Source organism: Trifolium pratense, linkage group LG4 (genome assembly GCF_020283565.1).
Source record: "Trifolium pratense cultivar HEN17-A07 linkage group LG4, ARS_RC_1.1, whole genome shotgun sequence".
In the NCBI taxonomy this organism is placed as follows: domain Eukaryota; kingdom Viridiplantae; phylum Streptophyta; class Magnoliopsida; order Fabales; family Fabaceae; genus Trifolium; species Trifolium pratense.
In genome coordinates, this window is record NC_060062.1 from 52,159,402 (window position 1) to 52,183,682 (window position 24,281).

The 24,281-nt window shown below is 35.5% G+C and overlaps 1 long non-coding RNA gene and 1 pseudogene across 1 annotated transcript; both read left to right on the forward strand.

Annotated features, from left to right (window-relative positions):
* Positions 1-7,445: 7,445 nt before the first annotated feature.
* On the forward strand, positions 7,446-10,632 carry LOC123922878 (annotated as a pseudogene).
* A 6,722-nt stretch (positions 10,633-17,354) lies between these two features.
* LOC123881490 lies at positions 17,355-22,222 on the forward strand. Its single transcript, XR_006799480.1, has 4 exons — positions 17,355-19,332; positions 19,400-20,016; positions 21,316-21,447; positions 21,538-22,222. It is a non-coding gene; the product is annotated as an uncharacterized LOC123881490 (long non-coding RNA).
* Positions 22,223-24,281: the final 2,059 nt, after the last annotated feature.

Consider the following 24,281-nt stretch of genomic DNA (forward strand, 5'->3'; position numbering starts at 1 on the left):
GTCTCTGCTAAGGAAGCTTGGACAATTCTTGAGACTGTTCATGAAGGTACCTCTAAAGTGAAGTTGTCAAAGCTACAACTCCTAACAACTAAGTTTGAGAATCTAAGAATGAATGATGATGAAACCATTCAGGATTTTCACATGACCATACTTGATTTTGACAATCAATTTGATGCCTTGGGTGAAAAGATACCTGAAGAAAAGCTGGTAAGAAAAATGCTTAGGTCTTTACCTAAGAAGTTTGACATGAAAGTCACAGCTATAGAAGAAGCAAAGGATATCACAGATATGAAGCTAGATGAACTAGTTGGTTCACTACAAACCTATGAGGTAGCTACAAATGAAAAGATGGATAAGAAAAACAAGAGCATTGCCTTTGTCTCGAATGCTGAGGAAGAAGATCAACAGAGTGACACGGAGTCTGAGAATAGCATCTCTGATGCAATGGTTCTTCTAAGAAAACAATTTAATAAGGTGCTAAAAATAATGGACAAACGTCCAAAGACAAGTGCAGCTGACATTGGTCGCAACACTTACAGGAATTTCAGAAAACCTGTAACAGATGAGAAATCAGCTCCAAATAAAGGTGTTCAATGCCATGAATGTGAAGGGTATGGACACATTAGAACTGAATGTGCAACCTTCTTGAAGAAACAGAAAAAGGGGTTAACTGTTTCATGGTCAGATGAGGATTCTGAAGGAGAAACTGATACTGCAAAGTCTATTCATGCACTGACAGGTGTATGCACATCTGACACTGAATCATGTGATGAAGAGCTGACCTTTGATGAACTTGCTGAATCATACAAGGAGCTGTGTCTAAGGAGTGAAGAAGTCTGCAGAATCTCAGAAAAACAAAAGGAGACAATCTCAAAGTTGCAAACTGAAAGAATTGTCAATCTAACAAAAATCTCTGAGATTGGTGTTAAGTGTGAAGAAGGGTTGAAAACAATTGAGGAGCAGAAGGCAATCATCGCCAATCTGGAAACAGATAAGCTTGAGCAACTAGCAGAAATATCTAAGCTGAATGAAGAGGTAACTGAATTGAACTCTCATCTTGAGAATCTAAAGAAGCATGTTGTTATGTTATTTAAAGGAACTGACCTAGATGAAATCCTAGAAAAACTACCTACCCCTAGTAGAGCCAAAACAGGCATTGGGTATGAGTATAAAAGCGTTAATAGAATTAAAGATTACAACAAAGATGGAAAATATATGCCTGAGATAAGTAACCAACCCTCTCCAACAATGTATGGAAAAATGTCACCACACTTGTCCACCGGACATCATACTACACACAGACAAGTGTTACCACATATGGCTCCACATCGTCAAAGAAGGCAGAATCCTAGATTTATACCAAGGCATAAAAGCAAATATCGTTCATGGAGATGTCATCACTGTGGAAGAAAGGGGCACATAAGACCTTACTGCTATAAGTTATATGGGTATCCAAATGAAACTATTCAAGAGAAACTTGATCCATCCATAACTAATGCAAAGAAGGAGTGGAAACAAAAGGTTGATGTAACCAACACCAAGGGTTGTGCAGCTGAAAGTTGTGAGAAAAGCTTGATTGCTCACACTTCTCTTAGAGCCTCATCAAAAGAAGATTGGTACTTTGATAGTGGTTGTTCTAAACATATGACCGGTGTTGAAAAATATTTGATGGATATAAAATCCTATGCAACAAGTTTTGTAACATTCGGAGATGGAGCTAAAGGAGAAATTAAAGGTATAGGAAGGCTGATTGACAATGGTCTACCTAAACTTGAAAATGTTCTTATTGTAAAAGGGCTAACTGCTAATCTAATTAGTATACGCCAACTATGTGATCAAGGCATGCAAGTCAACTTTACAAAAAATGAATGTCTTGTTACCAATGATGAAGGTGACATCCTGATGAAGGGTGTTAGATCGAAGGATAATTGTTACTTGTGGGTTCCTCTAGAAGAAGCTAATGTATCTACATGTCTCTTAACAAAAGAAGATGAGGTTAAGTTGTGGCACCAAAAACTAGGACATCTTAACCTGAAGAGTATGAAAAGAGCTATATCTGAGGAAGCTATCAGAGGCTTACCAAACTTAAAAATACAGGAAGACAACATCTGTGGCGAATGTCAGATTGGCAAGCAAACCAAAGTGTCGCACCAAAAGTTGCAACACTTGTCCACTTCTAGAGTTCTTGAGCTACTACACATGGACTTGATGGGTCCTATGCAAGTTGAAAGCCTTGGAGGTAAGAAATATGCTTTTGTTGTTGTTGATGATTTCTCTAGATACACTTGGGTTAACTTCATTAGGCAAAAATCTGAAACCTTTGATGAATTCAAAGATCTTTGCTTACAACTTCAAAAAGAAAACGACTGTGGTATTTTAAGAATTAGAAGTGACCATGGAAAGGAGTTTGAAAACTCTAAATTTGCTGAGTTTTGTGCTGCTGAAGGAATAGCTCATGAATTCTCTTCACCTATTACACCTCAACAAAATGGTGTGGTTGAAAGAAAGAACAGAACTTTACAAGAATCTGTTAGGGTTATGTTACATGCCAAAAACCTTCCTTATAAATTTTGGGCTGAAGCTATGAATACGTCATGTTACATCCATAATAGAGTAACATTAAGAACAGGTACTGCAACAACACTGTGTGAACTATGGAAGAACAGAAAGCCTACTGTAAAATATTTCCATGTGTTCAGATCAAAATGTTACATCTTGGCCGATAGAGAACCTAGGAGGAAATTGGATCCCAAAAGTGATGAGGGAATATTTCTAGGTTATTCAACCAACAACAGAGCCTATAGAGTTTTCAATTCTAGAACGAAAACCATGATGGAATCAATCAATGTCGTAATTGATGATACTGATTTGACAAGTATAGATTCAGCTGAAGAGACAGATGTAGTCACACCTGTCCCAACACCAGATGATGATCAAGCTGAATATGATTCTATTCAAGACTTTGAGCCTAATACAGAGAATTTGAGACCAAACAAAGGTCCATCAATCAGAGTTCAGAAGAACCACTCAAAGGAAATCTCTATTAGAAATCCTGACCAAGGAGTTACCATAAGAATATCTACATATGTAATTCTCAAGAATTTGAAAGAAGAAGCTCAATCTGGAAAGTTAAGGGGCAAGCTAAGTATTTGCCTATTTAAAGAATTGTAGCAGTTACTGCATGTAACGCGTGCAACCGCCTCTTTTCCCTCTCTCCATTGTATGGTGCACGCTAATCAAGGGAAATGTGATATGAATTCTTCCTCTAAAGTTAATGTTAATATTGGTACTTCTGGTAAAGTCATGATTGACTATGTGATTGATTGGTTCAAGAAAATCGTTCTTGAGACTAATGTTGTGCAAGATGTTGACACATCTTTGGCCCGAGAGAATAAACAAGGTGAAACTGTTCCTGAAATCCCCGAACATGTGATTGTTCCTGGAAATGAAAATGGTCAGGTGATGACTGATAATAAAGAAGAAGTGTCTGACGAACACACTGATGTTAATTCCCCATCTAATGAGAAAAGTTGTTTGAACTCGAAGAAGTTCATATTGGTTGAATGGTCCCTAGAAGTGGAGGATGGACTATTCATGGCAGGGCGTGTAATAGACCTGTCCATTATTATTCAGGCGTGTAATAGACCTGTTGATTTATTTTCAAACCTATATTAACCTGTTGGACCTAGAATGTGGAGTGTGTGCAAAGGTCAATATGTTGTGCCTGAAGTTTGGTGATGAGTTTTCTAGTTCGAATTCCGCTGCATATATATCTGATGGAAAACTCATGGTGGTTTTGGGTGCTGAGTATGCAAAACTATGTTGTTCTTTGAAGCTGTATCCCTTGGTGAGGTGATACTCGATGAGAGATCCAACTAACTTGTTAGAGATGCCAAAGATACTTGAGGGTGATCTCAAGTCCACTCATAAAGGCACTCATATATGAAGTTTGTTGAAGAGAGATCTGAAAGAACTTATGAGCAATTTATTTTTGCTTCTAATCCTAAAAGTCAACCTCCAGTGGCTTTGATAAAGGATCTCTTTGTGTATTCCTTGAGAAGGAGACTGATGTCCTCCCAAATGTTGGAACATCTGACCAGCAGATTATGCAGTTATTAAGGGGGAGTCCTTAATCTGAAGCTGGAAGACCTTGAAGACATGTCAGACTTAATGTCTTGACATCTTTATATTGAGAATTTATTTTTCTCAATATGAATGGTGGTATTTCTCTGAAACGGGATGAAGGTTGTTTACTCTAACTTGATATCATCAAGTCTATGAGAGCATGGAACTCTTGTTCTGCTGTAGTAAAAAGCACTTCAAGGGATTATGAACATTGGAGCTGTTTCAACTTATGTTCAATGGTTAATTGTTATCTGTACTTTGGAGCGTCATCCAAATCACCTAGGATGAGCATTTTAGTTGGGAGCAAATGATTATTGTTCTTTGTTATTAAAAGCTGATCAACTACTGATGGTTGATTCTCTTGTGTCCCCCTGCTATTGTTAATTATGAGTTACTAAAACCACAAGTGAGTTACTGCTGATTCACTCGTGGAACTCATCCCTAAGACGGATGTTGTGTCAGATGTTGATGCATCTATGACACTGGAGACAAATGTTGTACCATGTGTAGGTACATCTGCTCAGCCAATGGTTGGTACTCTCACTAGGAAGCAGATGAAAATTCTTATGTTCTGAATGTGTTTCTGATATTGTGTGCTCATATATGTGATATTCAGAGGTGATTACTACTAGTATATGTGACTATTTCAGACCTGTTTCTGAAACTTCTGGTTTGAAGTTCTTATATGATTGTTAAAGATGGATTTGGTATATGCCTCTTGAAGTTGAAACTGGTTAATCTTCATCTGTGTGTGTGTAACTCTGAGCTAGATGTCCTGGAAATTATGTCACCTGACAGGAAGAAATATGACATGTAAGTGTTCCTTCTTAGATGATGTCTCTTTCATGATGTGCAAACAAGGGGGAAATGTTTGATGTGGTGGATATGATATGGTTCCTCCACTACTGATTTATATATGATGAGGTATGTATTCCATTGTGTTATCTTCGGTTGTAGTAGTTCTGTGCACAAAGTAGTTGATGTGCTGAAGATAATATAGGTTTATGCCTTATGACTTATAATCTTCATGCTATATTGCTGGAGTTTGGTTCCGGTATTGTGGATAACAGCTTGCATGTTCTCTTTCCACTACTTTTGTTCTCCACATCTTTTGTGGGCAAGGCCCTGGATTTCCAGCACCTGTGTGTGCTCTATGGTGTGTGAATATTCTTTCTCTATGCTCTGGTACACTATGATTTCCTATTCATGATGTTTGTCTAAATTGTGGCTAAAAAGGGGGAGTAGTGTGTGTGTGTGACAAGTGTGTGGACAGATGTTCTCACATCTGGTGACTGTTTCTGCGCAAATCTCCGTATGCTCGTATTGAGGGGGAGTGTGAGTAATATGCATGTACTGAGGGGGAGTAGTGAATATTCTTTCTCTATCTGGTGTGTGTATGCATGAATTCAGGGGGAGTGTGAGTGATAGTATCTCTTGATCGCCTGAATCTATTTAATGACAAATGATGTGCCAAGTGTTATGGCACCTGACTATTGAGTCCACTATCTACTATGACTGAGAATTTATTTTTCTCAGATGTTTATGGGAATCTATGTTTCCTTGTGTTGTTCCATGAGGCTAGTTGTGTTTTATTCCGCTGTTGCATTACCTCTGATACTACTTAAATCTCTTTGAAGAAGTTTTACTATGTGTTACTTTCTTTCCTAGTTGTGTGATCATGTTGACTCGAAGGAAAGGTAATACTATATCTCTCTATATACTGGTCTAATATTGTTTTAGCCAAAATTTGCCAAAGGGGGAGATTGTTGGGTTTTTGTATGAATTGGCTACATTTTGCAAAAACATATTTTAGCCAAGTGTTGAGACAAGTGTGCTGACCCCAAGTGTTGTGACAAATGTTGTTACACTTTGGAACAACACCTGACTCTGTATCGTGCGCGCCAGCTAGCGGGTTTAAATTTCTACTCAATCTTTTGAAGATCTGTTTGAAGAATTATGACAAGGTTTCTTACAGAAGAAGGCGCACGTGTTTAATGTGTTTCATGAGGCAGCTAAACCCTAGTTTTATTTTCCAAAGGAATTATATTTTTGGAAAATATATTTTTACGGTTTCAAAAATATAACTATTATTTTCAGAAATATATCACTGCTGCCGCAATTCTAGAAGCCCTAATTTTGTCTTGAAGCCCAAGTCGTTCTACTACTATAAATACGAAGGCAAGCATATGGTTTCAAGCATCTAAAATCGTGTTCTTACAAAGCGTGTGTTTTTAGGGATTTTAGAGTGTTAATTGTGAGCCTTTCTTGTGTCTCATTGATGCAAGCTTAGGACCTGAGTGTTATTGAGTTGTAAGTGTGAACTTCTCCTAAGCTTTGAAGTACGGAGATTGTTCTATTGTGTTGTGTGGTTTACTCGCAAGCTTTTAAGCAAGAGTGAATCCTAGTCTCTTAGGAGTGTGTCTCCACCTGTTGTGGTTGTGGAATTGAATAGCAGCGCTGTCTGTGTTGCTAAGGTGGGAATTGGGACGGGGTCTCATATCTAGGAGTTCCTAGGTAGAAGGGTCATTGGGTAGTGATTAAGTGAGAAGTTGTAAACGGGTGAGTTTAGCTTCGAAGTAATACTGCTGATAGTGGACTTCATTCCTGGATTGGTATCCCCCAGAGTAGGCTTTAGGCTGAACTGGGTTAACAACTCTTGTGTGTTATTTACTTTACTGTTTGTATTGTTTTATGTTATTTGCTCTGTTTATAGACAAGTGTTGGCGCACCAGTAACAACATCTGTCTACAACAGACAAGTGTTGCTACACCTTGAGCAACACCTGTCCACTGTGTGCCAGGAATTTCACCTTACATCACACTTTCTATGGACGTAGAGTGCGACGGTTGGTGGTGTGTGGCCACTACTTTGTCAGCCTTTGCTAAGTGCATGGTTGTCAAAACCTCTGTCAAATCCTTCTCATTTGTGGCTTGGAAGAAATGAATTGAGTGGTATATAATTTCTTTATTATGCTTGAATAAATTTTGCTTTTGAAATAATGTGTATGTGCGTGCATTCGTGCATGCGTGCGTGCGTACATGTGCGTTAAGATAAATAAATTATATATTTGTTATAAATAAATTTTTAAAACAGATTTAGACTCTTATAGTCTAATCTTCTAATTTACCATATATTTATCATCATTGGACTCGGTCATCGCCTCAATTGTGTTGATGTTGTTCCAACTTACCTTGCTCCTTATTGTTTGCCTTGGCGCTTTATATGTATTGATCTATAGTCAATCCATTGATCCAAAGTATAGTTTTCTTTTTTTTAATATTATTTCTTCTAATTTCATCTATTTTTCTTATTTCGAGTCAATGGAATCTGGATCTTCTTCACGTTCTGTTCCTGTCAAACGTAACATTTCTAAGAGGCCAAGATGTAATTACTTTTTCACTTCAACTTCAACCCTTTTGTTTAATTATTTATTTATTTATTTATATATTCAGAGTTGAAGTTCATGCAACATGAGCTTCCGGCTTGCAGGCCGGTTCTTACACCCAAAATAGTAATGTTGTTTGTATATAGTGTATATATTTAACATTTTGTTTTTGAAGAGGGTAAAATTTATTTTATATAATAATGAAAACTAATTAGTACAAGATGTACCAGATTGGCAGATTCCAATAAAGGTGTACAAATAGAAAAACACAAGGAAAAAGAAAAAACAGAAATGGATCTTTTGGCCAAACAACAAAATAAACAAAAAAGGCTATACATCAAAACATTACACTCTCCCAATCTGACCAAAAAACTAAACACACCCTTGGTACTTTAATTTCTTCAACCACACCATTATGATCTTCCGTTCAGCCGTCGAAAATACCTTGATTCTGTTATCTATTTAACATGTATGTATATATTATTTACACGGTGTGTATTATTTTCCTGCAGATTATTTCAGTATATGGTGGACTATTATCACCATTATATTCATTCCCATTGGAATTGCCTGCCTGACTGCTTCAAGAAATGTGTACCCATCTTAGGTACGACACAAAGTGTGTACCCAAAAACTGGACAAGAACAGAAAAAATACTATAAATTCAAAGTGGGGCAAATAAAACTTGCATGTGCGTGCATGCGTGCGTACATGCGTGCGTATGTGTGTTAATTTTATGATGCTACTAGTAATAAATATAGTGGTATAATATAGTAAGAGATACATATTTTTTGCAATATATTCATTATAATAATTTCTTTCACATCACCAATCATCGCTTGCAAACATTCATACAACCCATGCTTAACTTCATAATCGGCTTTAAAATGAGCTGCATAGTGTATATATTATTTACACGGTGTGTATTATTTCTCCTTCAGATTATTTCAGTATGCTGGTCTATTATCACCATTATATTCATTCTCATTGGAATTGCCTGCCTGACTGCTTCAAGAAATGTACGCGTACAATTCTATTTTATTTTTTTTTATATGTCAAAAGATGTGTATAACTATGCTGATTTTAACTTATTATTATCAGGTTGTTGAAATTGTTCTTAGGTACAACCCAAAGTGTGTACCCAAAAACTGGACAAGAACAGAAAAAATAGCATACATTCAAAGTGGGGCAAATAAAACTTGCATGTACGTGCATGTGTGCGTACATGCGTGCGTATGGGTGTTAATTTTATGATGCTACTAGTAATAAATACAGTGGTATAATATAGTAAGAGATACATAATTTTTGAAATATATTAATTATAATTTCCATCAATGAGTACCTACGTCTACCTTTTATTTTTTATTTTTAATTTAATTGGTGAATGGGGATTTATGATTAATGATTTAATTCAACGAACTCGAACTAGTGGCATGCTAATCATGGATGTGTGTCAAAAAAAAATCATGAGTGGCATACTAAACCAAGACGTATCAAATTCATTTTATCTATTAAAGATAAAAAGTTTCTCGTACGCGTTTTTAATCTATCTATTAAATAACCCCATTGACCCTCCCCCGATTGTTGCTCTACATTTCTTCTAATTTCATCTATTTTATTATTTCCAGTCAATGGAACCTGGATCTTCCTCACGTTCTGTTCCTGTTAGACGTAACATTTTTAAGAGGCCAAGATGTAATTACTTTTTCACTTCAACTTCAACCCTTTTGTTTAATTATTTATTTATCTAGAGTTTTCGTTGAAAATATTATGTTTTTAAATCAGTTTCAGAGTCAAAGTTCATGCAACAGGAACTTCCAGCTTGTTGGCCGATTCTTACCCCCCAAAATGGTAATATTGTTTGTATATATATAGTGTATCTATTTAACTTTGGTGTACTCTTTGGTATCAAAACCTTTCCTATATATATAGCACCTTCAATACACCTTTTCACTTCAACTTCAACCCTTTTGTTTAATTATTTATTTATCTAGAGTTTTCGTTGAAAAAGGACAACCATACAAGCGTGTTTCTTAGTAGATCGCTTCAAAGATATCAGCACAATCTCAAGTACATTCTGTTTAACTTAGTATTTATATGTGCGTACATGCGTGCGTATGTGTGTTAATTTTATGATGCTACTAATAACATTTATAAAATACCAAAGTGTTAATTTTATAATGCCACTAGTAACATTTATAAAATATGAAGTTCTGTTTTTTTTTTTTTAAAAAAAAATATTATTTCTTCTAATTTCATCTAATTGTGACATCTATACAAAAAAAAATCTAATGAATAAAAATTTAATACCAAGTGAGAAGGAATATGGATTGAGAATGAGAATATAAAATAACCTTTTTATATAATGTTGTTCTTCGGTGAATAAATGTTTTTGAATTATTTGGTAGCATTTAAGTTTGAGGAAAAAAAATTGTACCGCATTTTTAGATCTCAAAAATATGTTTATTTTTGGAAAAAAGGAATTAGGTTTGTGAAAAGCAGAAATGATGACCAAATGCGAGATTCAGATAAAGCTAGGTCGACAAGTGGTTGTGACTATCAAAGTCACCTAAAAGATGAGCCAATCATACCATGTGGGCTTGCTGCTTGGAGCATGTTCAATGATACCTACAGTTCGCGCAAGAACATGAGTTTGATCGTAAACAAGAAGGGAAATATTGTGGAAGAGTGGCAGGGATCACAAATTTGGTAGTGTTTTCCCTACCAATTTTCAGAAGGGTCCCATCATTGGCGGTGCTCATCTTGACGAAAAAATACCGGTAAATCTTTTAGTGTATATTATAGAATTAAATTTCCCAATTTTCTTGCATAAGTTGCTCAATGTTTTGAATATTTATGTAACAGTTGAGTCAGCAAGAGGACTTCATAGTGTGGATGCGAACTGCAGCGCTGCCAACATTTAGGAAGCTATATGGAAAGATGGAAGTCGATCTGGAGAAGGATGATGCGATAATTGTCATACTGCAAAACAACTACAATACCTACACCGCGATGTAGGCTTGGAGGGAAGAATGATAAGCTCGGTATTGCTTATCTTAGTGTTTGGAGGAGTGACCTTCCTTCTCGCTATGTTTTTTACTATAGTATATTTATGTAAATAAATTCCATAAAAACAATATTTATGTAAATAAATGGAAATCAAGCCATCTGTTTACATTTTTATATTGACTATACCCACAATTTTCGGACATTTATCAACCGATTTATTTTGTTGTTATATGTCAAATTTCTTGTAGCAAATAAGCAACAAAATCTAAGTAATTAATTTGATATCTTTGTTGTAAACGTAAAATTCAAACAGAAAAAATGAATGTCTGTTAAAAAAGGACAAAACTTATATCTTGTGCCATAAGTCTTGTTTGTCCTATTAATATTTTGTTTTTATAAATTAAACGTAATTTTTTACTTAATGTGTGTATGTGCGTGCACTCACGTGAGCGTGCGTGCGTGCATGCATACATGCGTGTTAAAATAAATAAATAATATATTTATTATAAATAAAATTTTAAATAGATTTAGACTCTTATAGTCTAATCTTCTAATTTACTATTTATCTAAACAACTCTAGAAAGCAATGTATTAATACTGAAGCAATAAATACACTTGCACAATTTTAGTTCAAGTACAAAAATTAGCTAACCTTACAGCAAGCATATAAACAAATAAATACATTACAATGAAATCAATTTTAAGAGTAGATGTCAAACAAACTTTAACTAAACATATTTGTATCAAACATATTTGTATCTTCTAAATTCTCATGGAAGGGTCTTTATTTGGTGCATTGTTTGATCCAGAATTAGAAACCTCAGTATCAGTTTCTGGTTCCTTCACAGTAACAAGATCATCATTCTGTAGGTCAGAGGTTATAACATCTTCTGCCACATCTATCACCTTTTCTCCAGGTGCATCATCTATTACAACATTGGATGATTCCATCGTAGTTTTGGTTATGGAGTTGTACACTCTATAAGCTTTGTTGTTGATAGAGTATCCCACAAAAATTCCTTCATCACTTTTTAGGACCAAACATTCTCCTATGTTCTCTATCTGACATGATATAACACTTGCTTTCAAAAACATGAAAGTATTTAACAGTAGGTTTCCTCACTTTCCACAGGTCATACAGAGTGGATGAGGTACCAGATCTCTAGATAACACGATTATGAAAATACCAGGCAGTATTCATGGCCTTAGCTCAGAAACGGTGAGGTAAATGTTTGACATGAAGCATAACTCTTGCTGATTTTTGCAAAGTCCTATTCTTCCTTTCAACTACACCATTTTGCTGAGGTGTAATAGGAGATGAAAAACTTCGTGACTTATTCCCTTTTTTTCACCTAATTAAGCTTTCAACTTTCATATAGGTCCCATGAAATCCATGTGTAGAAGTTCAAGGATTCTGGTTGTAGTTAGATGCTGCAGCTTCTGGTGTGGCACTTTGGTCTGTTTTCGAATCTGACATTCACCGTATATATTTCCTTCTTTAATCTTGAGCTTTGGTAAACCTCTAATAGCTTCCTCATATATGGCTTTCTTCATACTTCTTAGATTAAGATGACCAAGCTTTTGGTCCCATAATTTTACTTCATCTTCTTTAGTTATTAATCAATTTTGACACATTAGCTTCCTCTTGAGGAACCCATAAATAGTAGTTGTATTTTGATCTTACACCCTTTATCAACAAGTCACCCTTATTATTTGTAACTAGAAATTCAGACTTAGTAGAGTTTACCTTCATGCCTTGATCACATAATTGACTGATGCTGATCAGATTAGCAGTCAATCCTTTCACAAGCAAAATATTGTCAAGTTTAGGTAAGCTATTGTTGATTACCTTTCCTATATGCACAATTTCTCCTTTAGCTCCATAATAGTGACATATCCAAGAGTGAGGTTTTTCTTTGTTCATAGTTCCCTGATACTGCATAGGATGTTGGAGCATCTCTAGATATCCTTGTATTTTGTGTTTCTTTTGGATGAGTATACATCAGGTTTGTGAGGGGTATTAACCAACATAGTCACCAATATTTTTGCGGGTGGTGACACATGCTCAGACATAGCACATTAGGTAGGTGGCACATATGCACTTTCATCGACAACATTGATCACTAGCGGATTAAACAACCAAGAGATCATATACTACACTACTACAACCAAATATAACACCATGGGAGACATATCACATCATATATAAATCAGCAGTGCTGGAAACATATCAACGCTCATAAAACAGATATCTCCTCCTTGTTTGCACAATATAACAAGGGCATAACTTCCTTGAGATCAACAATCATTTACTTTCTAGACAAAACACCAGTTGGCTGCTTGACAGATGATGCAACAATATCTGCAGCACGTGTCCCTTCAGACGGTCTAAAGTCCAAAGACAGATCTGCCTCTCTAGCACAAGGCACATCAGTAGCAGTGCATATATTTGGATGATGGCTCAATATAATACCACATAGCAGAGTGGAAATGCAATAGGCATTTGCACGACAAGTGACTTGGCATGTTTATAGGTTTGATCAAAGATATATAAACCAAAATCAAAGGTAGTCCTAGTGCCAATAACATGAATTTGGCCATACCTATAGATACCTCAGAAGTATGACTGGTAGGCACCCAATTTGTAACACCAATCTTGTTCATCAGAGCATATTTGGCAGTGAGTTTTGCAGAGACAATTTTACCTAGCCATTTCCTCACTTGATTTTTGGTGAGAGTTTGGCTAATTTCATCATTAGATACTTTCATCTCATGTACACAATTTGTACTTCTACCAAGAAAATCATTCACAATAGCAGGGGAGAACTCAGTGCATCTTCCTCTGACACACACCTTCTTATACTCTGGATTTTCTGGATCATTACAGTCTTCACCAATATTGATCAAGAATTCGTTGACAAGCTTCTCATAGCAGTCACCAAGATCTTTCACAGTCTTCATTAACCCAGCAACATTAATCATCTCAAGTTCCTTACATTGTAGAAGCTCTTCACTTAGATTTCTTTCAAGTGATAGTCTTCTATAGTACACATATCTCCACTTGGTTGAGCCATCTTCAAAGTGAAAGGATATGTTGTCAAGGGGTGCAAAGGGAACATTCAAAGGTACTTTCTTTCCTTTGATAGTCTTTCTAGATGAGCCACCAGTTGTGACTTTCACAGTTTCCTCTTCAAATTCAGAATCACTAGAGAGTGGTTCTTTCCTTTTTAGCAGATGTTACATTGACCTTGCTAGATCTTCTAGGAGGTCCATAATTCACATGTTTCTTAGCAGTTTCAGGCTTTTTTCCTTTACTTGGTGTATTGGCTTGCTGACTAGTAGTAGCCACAACTTTACTAGAATTTCTCCAAAGTTGAGATTGTCCACAATAATTATATTCCCATCTGCATTATTGTTTTTCTCAACAGATCCTCCTTCTTCAAAGTGTTCAGACACAATATTAAAACTCTTCATCAGACTGAGAGATCATATCAGTGTTACCATCAGAAACATTACCAGTTGTAGTTGTTTCTAGAGCTTGCTTCTCATCAGTTACAACCACATTATCTGGAGCTTGTAGTATTAGGTGCAGCATCAGATTCAGGACTAGTTTCCTTGAGAGATTTCAACACAGAGCTACTTCTTCTTTCACTTTAACACAAACATACATCTTTGAAAGAAAGTAAACATTCGTCAACGCTACTTCAAAAACATCTTCAACGCACAAGGTAAAGAAATAAACTTCACCAAAAACACCAGAGGCATGTAGCAGTGGAATCGGGTTCACCCAACGTTCACAGAGCACATCAACAAAGAGAAGTAAACTCTCATAATAGAACCACACAGGGAGAGATAAACTATCACATATTGAGAAAGATAAATTCTCACACAAATCAGATCATGATGTCTAGATTCATAGCAGAACACATCCACAAACACCAAGCACATAAACTAGCAGACTACTAATCATAGCATAAGTTGCAATATCATCAACAGGCTAGCTATATTCTGCTACTCCCCCTCAATAGCAGATGAGAGAACAATTCCTCCCCCTGAGTACATCAACTCATGCATATCATAATGAGCACAAGATATCAAAACCAGATTTCTTACTCCCCTTGAAACATGCATATATAAGAACACAAGTATACAAACATCACCTTCTTCTTCCTCATATCCTTCTTCCTTGTCCATATTGCCAGAAAGTATCTTCCCTGTAGCTCACCCAGATACAGAACAAGATGCCTCGCTCTAATACCAATTAAAATTCTGGCAGGTTTGCGGACAGATGTTGTGACAGATGCTACAACATCTTATACCAGTACAGAACACAATAGACAAGTTAAATAAAGTGCATAACGTAAATAACACAGTTTATTTGTTAACCCAGTTCAGTGTAAACACACCTAATCTGGGGGATACCAATCCAGGAAGAAAATCCACTATAATAGTGTTAGTTCAAAGCCCTCAGCAAATGCCCCGTTTACGACTTATCACCTAACGACTATCCGTGCTAACTTCTACCTAGGAGTATTAACGACTTATATAGTATTAATTATTTTCTTTCCATATACTGGAGTATTTTGCTACATTATTATAATAAACGTCCTAAACATTATTGAGTTTTCAAGTAACTTTTAAGAATAAAAACTTAATAGCCTGCCTAGCTATAAAAGAATTTTCAAAATTATAAAAAAGAAAATGGTAAAAAGAACGGTAACATTGTTAAACTGGAAAGAAAAAAATGGTATGAAAGATTTAAATGATACTACCATTAATGTCTCAAAAAAAAATAATAATAAAAATAATATTTAAATTTAAGGAACATGCAAAGTTACGTTGCTTTCTAACATTATCGCGTTGCCACCTGACGAACTTCAATAGTCTGCAAGCATCCAAAATAATTTCAGTTCGTAGCAGTCCAGGCTGGCAGTCGTATGCCAAATTTGTACCTCTCGAATTTCTCTAACAACTTTTATATTAATAAAAATAACAATATTTAAAATTTAGGTTTTACTATGAAAATACTTTTACATCTTTTCTTAGATCATAGATTTTAGAGATTTATCATTCAAACATATTCAAGAGCAAACAAGAGCATTGAGCCAAATAATTGAAGTAAAATAGGGTAAATAAATCTGCTTAGCAAGTTAATAAATTTGTTTAGTAAAATAGGGTATCTCAGGTAGAGAAGGTATATGAGAATTTTATCAACACTTGTTAAAAAAATCTTGTTATTCCTTTTACACTGAATTTTGTTGTTAACAATATATATTTTGAAAACTATTCTTCAAATGTACGTTACTTAATTAGTTTAATATTAATGACTTTAAGCAGAGTTTGTGTTGATATTCATTTTAGTTATATTGTAAAATTGATAATTATTATTATTATTATTCTTTTTTTACATGATTGATTTTTTTTGATAAAAAAAAAAATCAATTTGATCCGCTGTCGCACACGGGTCAAAAACGAGTTTTAAAAGTGTAGTTTTGGAAGCGACACTTGAGTATCGTATCGCAAGGACTCTTTATCAATTAGAAAATATTAGATTCAATAAGAACAAGCTGAATATGGGGGTCTGGGTTTAAGTTTCGGTTTCGAAAATTAAAATTGAAATAAGTGATTAACAAATAAGTTAAAACGACTAATCTACTGTTTCGGTTTCCCAACTTATCATTGATTCATACAATTTCCAATTCCTAAGCGGATTCTAATCCCTTTACGAATATAGTACCAATTAAACAAGCGCAATCGACACTAAAAGATATATGTTCCAGATTTCCGAATTAAGCAAACGGATTAAAACTATCATGAATTAAGCAAACATGATCAAACATACACGAATTAAGCAAACGCGATCAAGGTACAAGAACATATAATCATCGAAATTAATCAACATCTATTCTATAGAACTTGAATTAAGCAGACAAGATATATATATCATAGATATTGAAAGGGAAAAACAATTTGATTGAAAATTATAGAACCTCAAAGTGTCGGCGGAAACCGATACAGTAGATCAATCTTTGGTGATTAGTTCTCCATAGCAAGAAACTGCCTCTAGGGGTTGTTATATCGTGAAATCAGAATAATCCCCTAGCTGTCTTTTTTTCGGTTTAAATAATACATGGAAACGGGCCTTAAAACAATTGGGCCGAAAACATAAAGTTGTGCTGAAAGTTAATAATTTAATTCGTCTGGAACATAAACGTAATTATTCGACTAATTTGCGCTCCGAATTGACTTGAGGCTTGAACACAAACGTTGTAGCTCTATTTCTCAGCTTTCCAACGCATCTTCCCGCGCCTCAATCCGGTATAGGTAGCTCCAGTTATGACCTACAAACTGCGAAGGTGTCAAGTTATTATTAATTCAGAAAATAAGTGACGAAAATAAAATAAAGCTGGAAATAAACTTAAATATAAAAACACATTAAAATGGTGAAAATAATGAAATAAACCATAGGAATACTTGAGTACAATAGTAGAAGAATGTGCATTAAAATGCACCGATCAAATTCCCCCACACTTGAACTTTTGCACTCCGAGCAAAACTCAAATGAAAAACTTAAAAACAAATCACAAGCAGTCAACATATTCCAGGTTTCAAGCTTCAAACCTTGGGTCAAAATTCAAAGATTGACACAATTCTTATCTATCAACTTTCAATAATAATCTTGCGTGTGTGTACTGTCTCCCACTGTCAACCACTGTCAACCAAAGTAATGTCTAGATAAATCTCTGAAATACTTATTCTTTTGATTTTTTTTACATGATTGATAAAAATTCTCTTTTATTGTAAAAATAGAAAACACAAAATCCAATCAAGTAATCTTAAAAGCATACATATGAGGCAATAAACACAAACACACAAATTAATTATAGAATACTAAAAATAAATTAATAATTATTACAACAATTTACAACACAAACGTAGGACAAATCACTCATGAATTTTGAAAACATAAGCAAAACTTAAAACAAATATCATGTCATCATTAAAGGGACACTTGCTGCTGTCAATAACCTCAAGCAAGGTACTCGATCTGATCTTGAACATTACACTGATATGCGAGCTCTATGGTAGGAATTAAACTCGCATCGTCCTATGCCTAATTGTACCTGTGTTCACCAATGCTGCTGTGAGGCTATGCGCGCTGCACGCACATATCGATTGGAAGACCAAATCATGCAATTCCTAACAGGTTTGAATGAGAATTTTTCTGTTGTAAGAACTCAAGTTTTGCTAATGGATCCATTGCCTACAATCAATAAAGTGTATTCATTAGTCTCTCAAGAAGAGAGTAATCATGCTCTCTTTAATCCGGTTAATCAAAATTCTGATGAAAATAATGTCTTGGTTAATGCTTCTTCTGCAAGAAGATCCTATATTCCTATAATCGTGGTAAAGCTCCTGTTAACAATGGTAAAGGCAAAGGTGACACACGACACTGCACATTTTGTGATAAGAATGGCCATACTGTTGACTGGTGTTATAAGAAACATGGCAATCCCAGTAGTTGTGAATTTACCAAATGGTTGTGAATTGTGCTGGTAATGTTCACTTTTCACCTCATTTATACATAACCAATGTCCTTTACTCTGCAGAATTTAGACTTAATCTAATTTCTGTCTCCAAATTGTGTGCTAATCTATCGTGCATTGTTCAATTTTCCTCTAATGGTTGTATGTTGCAGGAAGTGACCTCCAAAAAGACGATTGGTTTGGGTGATCAAGTTGATGGTCTCTATAGATTGGTGGTGAATGGAGCACACCCTACTTTAGTACTATGCCCTCTTTACATTTGTTACCTTCAAATAAGCATGTCATTCTGACTTGTACCAGTAGTTATGCTAATACTAGTTTTGTTATCCCTCTCCAAGAACATGTTCACATCAACAGACCAAATCTCGGTGCATTACAGGCTGAGATCCTTTGATCTTAGATTCAACTCACTAGGGGGTCAGATATCTATTATCACGTATACGAAAATTTCTATAATATTGATTTGTGTCATGAAAAAAATTTGAAGGAGAGATTACAAATGCTATTGGAGAGCTTCATGCACTCATAAGACTCAACCATTCACACAATATACTTGTTTTGTCCTATTCGACAGTCCTTAGGAAATTTTATAAACATAGAATCAATGGATCTCTCATCCAAATATGCTTGCCGGTAGGATTCCTACAGAGTTATAACCAATCTAAACTTTCTTGCAGTCTTGAGTGTCGCCTGAAACAATATTGAAGGCGTTATACCTAGAGGAGAACCGTTTGATACATTTTCAAGTGATTCCTATGAAGTAAAAATTGCAGAAAAAATTCTCCACCTTCAACAACCTCTGATGAGCATGAACAAAAATTTGGATTTGGTTGGCAACCTGTGGCTATAGGATATGGATGCGGAATGGTATTTGCTGTTGGCTTGGGATGTTTTGTGTTGTTTATAGGAAAATCTCAATGGCTTGTGAGCATGGTTGGTAGGACTAGGAGGCAAGTCTAATAGAAGCCGGACGAGAAGGATGAGGGTTCATGAAAGAATAAACAAGAATCAATTGCTGCAAATGTGATATGATTTATGATTGATGTGCATATAGTATTGTAATTTATCATTTTCATTTTATTTTATATCTACTTATCATAAAAAATTAAATTTGTGTGTATTAGTAACCTTGTCACTCTTACACAGGTTCTCCATGGCTTAAAGGTGTTTTAATTCTGTCTCGGGAATGCTGGACGGGTGTTTTAAGTTCAAAAACAGTTGTTTATGTTACTCATAGAGTGGAGTTCTTACCTACTGCTGATATTGGTGAGTATTTATAATAATTCTATGGTCATTAATTTTCTATTAACCTTCTTTATGGCCCTTGTTATAGGTCATGAAAGATGGAAAAATTAGTCAAAGTGGAAAGTATGCTGATCTGCTTAAACATTGGGACCGATTTTATGGAACTCATAGGCGCACACAGAGATGCTTTGTCTACCCTTCAATCCTTGGATGGAGGAAAAACATCTGATGAAATAAGTACATTAGAACAAGATGTAAATATATGCGACGCTCATGAAGAGGTAAACAAAGATGAGCAAAATGGTAAAGCAGAAGATAAAGAAGAACCAAACGGCCAACTTGTTCAAGAAGAAGAAAGGGAGAAAGGTAAAGTTGGATTTTCAGTTTATTGGAATTATCTCACAACTGCATATGGAGGAGCTCTCGTACCGTTCTTATGGAATTATCTTAAAATGATGGGTCAATTTTCTTTGTAACATAAAAAAGTGAATGGCTTGGGCAACTCCCATCTCAGCCAATGTGGAGGCACCCGTTGAAGGAACAACTCTGATTGAAGTCTATGTTGGATTGGCCATTGGAAGTTCTTTATGTATTGTTGAATGTTACAGTCGGTTATATGACAGCCACTATAATCTTCAACAAAATGCATGTCTGCATTTTTCGTCATTTTTTTATGCTACTCCAAGTGGACGAGTCCTTAATAGGGTATGCCAGTTGATTTCAATTACTATAAGTCTATATATAGAGAATACAGTAGATAGATTTGTTAAATATAGAATTTATTAAGATTGATAATCAATTAGTTACAGTATTTTGTATATAGATTCATTGAATATACGCTTCCCACAGTGTTCTAATAATACCAAACATGCACGAAAAGTAGCATAAGGAAACTTCAGTACTTTGTGAACTTGTATGCTGAAACTTCTTTTTAGACAGATTGCATGCTTATAAGGCAATACAGTACATATTAAGGACGGCGAGTAATAGGAATCAAACAGAGATCACTTTTCCTTCTTAGAGTAAATCCAAATGACTCACTCATGTCGAGTTCTTCGTTCTTTAATCCATTGTGAAGCTTCCAATCAAAGTGGTAAATATGGCAAGTGGAAGTTCAATTGGGTAAAGCAAATGATATACCTGGACACATCCTTCTTCCGGCACCAAATGGAATATATTTGAAGTGTGTTCCTTTAAAATCAATTGGGCTATTAACAAACCTTTCAGGTTTAAAACTCTGGCTTCATCCCAATAAATTGGATCTATTCCAATGGCCCAAACATTGACAGCAACCCTTGTCTTAGGTGGGATCTCATACTCATTGATTTGACTTTTCTCTTGCAACCAGCAATGGTACGACAGGGTGTAATCAAATGGTGCAAGTGCAACCCTGAATCATCGACATACCCCTTTTTGTCAAACACTCTACATGCCTCAGCTTGTGCTCAGGTGTCGTGGCTTAAGGCCCATTATTTTAAGGGGCCCAAATTTTTTTCAAGTGATTGATTGAGTGCACTTCTATTGGCATACCCCGCTTGATAGCCAGCGTCTGGAGTTTTTCTCTGGGTAAGCTGATTGTATGAAACTTCAGTTTTCTTATCTCTAGATTGAGGTTCCAGTACCCTCTGATTCACCAATGATAAAGTCCCATTCAGAAAATTACAAACTGTTAATAAAATAAAAATTCAAAATAAAAAACCAGTAGCCAATAATCACATGTCACAGCCAACCTGGGTCAATTACTTTCTTCAACTTTAGAATCTCTTGCCACCTTCATAGTATCTGATCCCTCACCAATCCCTCTTTGGCCATTTCTAGCTGACTGTCTCCAGGTCTTCCTTAACTTGATATTTTGGACGCTTTATACTGTAAAACCATAAGGCATGATGTTGTCAACCACAAGCTGGCGAATGACATTGCAACTTTCAAATGAAAAAATTGCACATTTGATACAATGTATATTTCATTTCTAGTGGTAAAGATTGCACTATTGATTGTGTGTAGGAATAATGGTGAAACACTGCGCACACTCAGATTTGGACAACGACTAAGATCTATGATCGAAATGAGCATGTTATCAATGAAATAAAGGAGGATGATGTTAATTATTTGAGTGATCAAATCCAACAGCTGAAGGTATTGTTCATCTCCAGAACTTCAATCAAAATAATTTATAAAGGGCTCATGCAAATCTGAAAATTGTAATTTGTGTCTTCTTTGGAACAGGAAGAACTTATTAGAGCAAAGGCTGATGTTTGTAGCTCAGATGGGAATAAAAAAGGATATCTCCATGTACAGAATGTACGGGAAAGCCTGAATAATTTGAGGGTCAGCTTAAACTGCTCTCTACTCATACCTAATATCGATAATGATACCGATGATGAATGTGGACGAGGAGGACATAGAGGAATTACGCCAGCAGATTGATGAATTTTATAGTTCATGTGAAGTAAATCCTATAGACATATCTGTCAGTGAAGATTGTGTTCAGTATTATTCTGTTGAGGAAAGTTGCAAGGCAGATATGACCTGTGGTGATGAAATTGAAAAAGGAGAAGTATGTTCGGGAGAAGCATTTTACAAGCTTTGTCATGAGGACAGTGTGGCATCTGATAACACCTTGTATGCCTCAGCCAACGACACCTCAAGCCAAGGGCCATTAGATCTTCATTCAGAGATAGCATCTCAGTCAGCTTAAGGGGAAACATGATTACAAATGACAACCCTCTTTGAGTCTCACAGGGAACAATGTAGGAGGTGAGCTACCACCATCACTGCTTTCTAGACTTGGATTTTTGACGAAATAAGTTCATTGGTCGAATTCCGAATGTGTTTGGTAGGCTAACCAAATTGAAAACTCTGAATCTTAAGAATAACTATTTAGAAGAACAAATTCCATCTTCACTCTTTCACTTATAAGTTAGAGGGATACCAAATAATCTGTTCAATGGCACATAAGTACTGCAATCTCATCACATTCCTTAGAGTATAGCAGTACTATAGCACTGCCTGCCGCATAGTGAAATTGGGTCAAACCAAAATTCTCCGCTATTTGACATCACTGCTACCATCTTTATTGGTTTTAGCTCAATATTCTAGGGTTTCTCTTTTTCAGAAACTCTCTTCTTTCTCAACTTCAGAGTCTAGAAGCCGAGTTACTTCAAGATTCTTCTTCTTATGATGATGATGAGGATCTCTCGGTCGATGATCTTTATGTTTTTACAGAGGAGGTGTTGTTAATGGACATGGCTTTGAAACAAGTCTTTCAGGGCAGTAGTAAAGAGAACAGTCCAGCACTTTCCAACCAACCTAATAATGCAGAGTGTCAGAAGAAGAAGTGCTTCAGGAGAAAGACCAGAGGAACAAATAATCCCATTCTTAATAGAACTAAGGTTGGTGTGAAAAGAAGTTCATCTTCTAATTAAAGGTGAGTTCTTATTAGGTTTGGTTTTGGTAGAAGTGGAGGAACCTAGAATAACCTTATGTTAAGTAATATAAGTGTTGGAATGCAGGTAAAAGATTTAGGGTTTACAACTTTAGTTGATATATAAGGTATAAGTACTCTAATTTGAAGATGTTAGAGACTAAAATTTGTTTATATCAAATCATGGATTAATTTGAGGATGTTAGGGGCTGTTATGGATTTGTTGTGATAGTACAATATTACTATTATATTCTTTTCATTTAATGGTTAGGTGTTATATATGAGTACTTGATAATAGTTATATTAAGGTGGATCAAGTAAGTTAATAACAATGCTCTAACAAATAATTTCACTTGTTTTGATTACACATTAGTTTACCCTATGTACATAAGGAATAATTAGTAGAGAACTAGAGTGGTTAGACAAGACATAACTAGCTGATAATTAGAAATAGTACTCATATACACTTTCCCCCTATTGAGCTTGGAAATTTAATAAGATCAGATAGTGTTGGTTTACAAATTTAGTTATTTTTAAAGAGGTGGTTTTAATGATACAAAATAGTAAGAATTAGTGGTTTTATGCAAGTTTATTGAGATGTTATGAATGAAATTTGACAATATATACATATGTAGTAACTTGATGATTTGGAAATTCTGGACTGGTGTTTATATGGTGTATTAAGGTAGCATTTTTGGGGCTATAGCGTTGCATTTCTGTCATGGTGTGTGGGTAGTGTTTCTTTTAATTCCAAAGAAAGTTTGATGAGTTGTTGTTTTCTGTGTTGCTGATTCTTTATGTGTTATGTGTGTATGATTGTATGCCATAGTGGAATGAATTAAATTATAAGAGATACACGAAAAGTTTTTATTATGTTTAATTGCAGATATGTTTGTAGATATCCATGTGTGAGATTTGATTGTTATTATATATTTTATGATTTGAGTTTGATGCAATTTCTCTTTTGAGTTGTACCATTGATAAAATAGTTTTTATATACTTTGTTGTTAATTAACCAACACTTAGACAACTAAGTGACTCTGATTCCCTAATCATTATCGGTTGAGAGATGGTCTGACTAAGTGTTTATATACTAGAAATGAGTATAGGCTCTGATACCATCTTAGAAATGAGTATTGGGCCTAACTCAACCTTACAAAACCGGCTTGTAAAGTGAGGATTGCCTCTAGTTTATAAACACTTAGTCAGGCCATATCGCAACCGATGTGAGACTCTTAACAGTATATTTGTTATAGAGTATATTTGTTATAGTGTATAGTGTATTAGGCTTGCCAGGCTAAACACATTGTTAGTTAGTGGTAGCCTGTGCGGCAGTCATGACCAGGAATTGGGTCGTGACAGTTACTGTTGAGATCTGCATAATCACCTCAGCCACTGTCTGGCTCCTGCTCTGTTGTGGCCATGTAGTGCTTGGTTTGTCTGTAATCATCCTGTTCTGATGTGTTCCCTATCCACTATGTGTTTGCGTTGCATCTCATTTCAGTCTCAACCATGTGCATCTCGCTGATGGTTTGCCTCCGTCCGT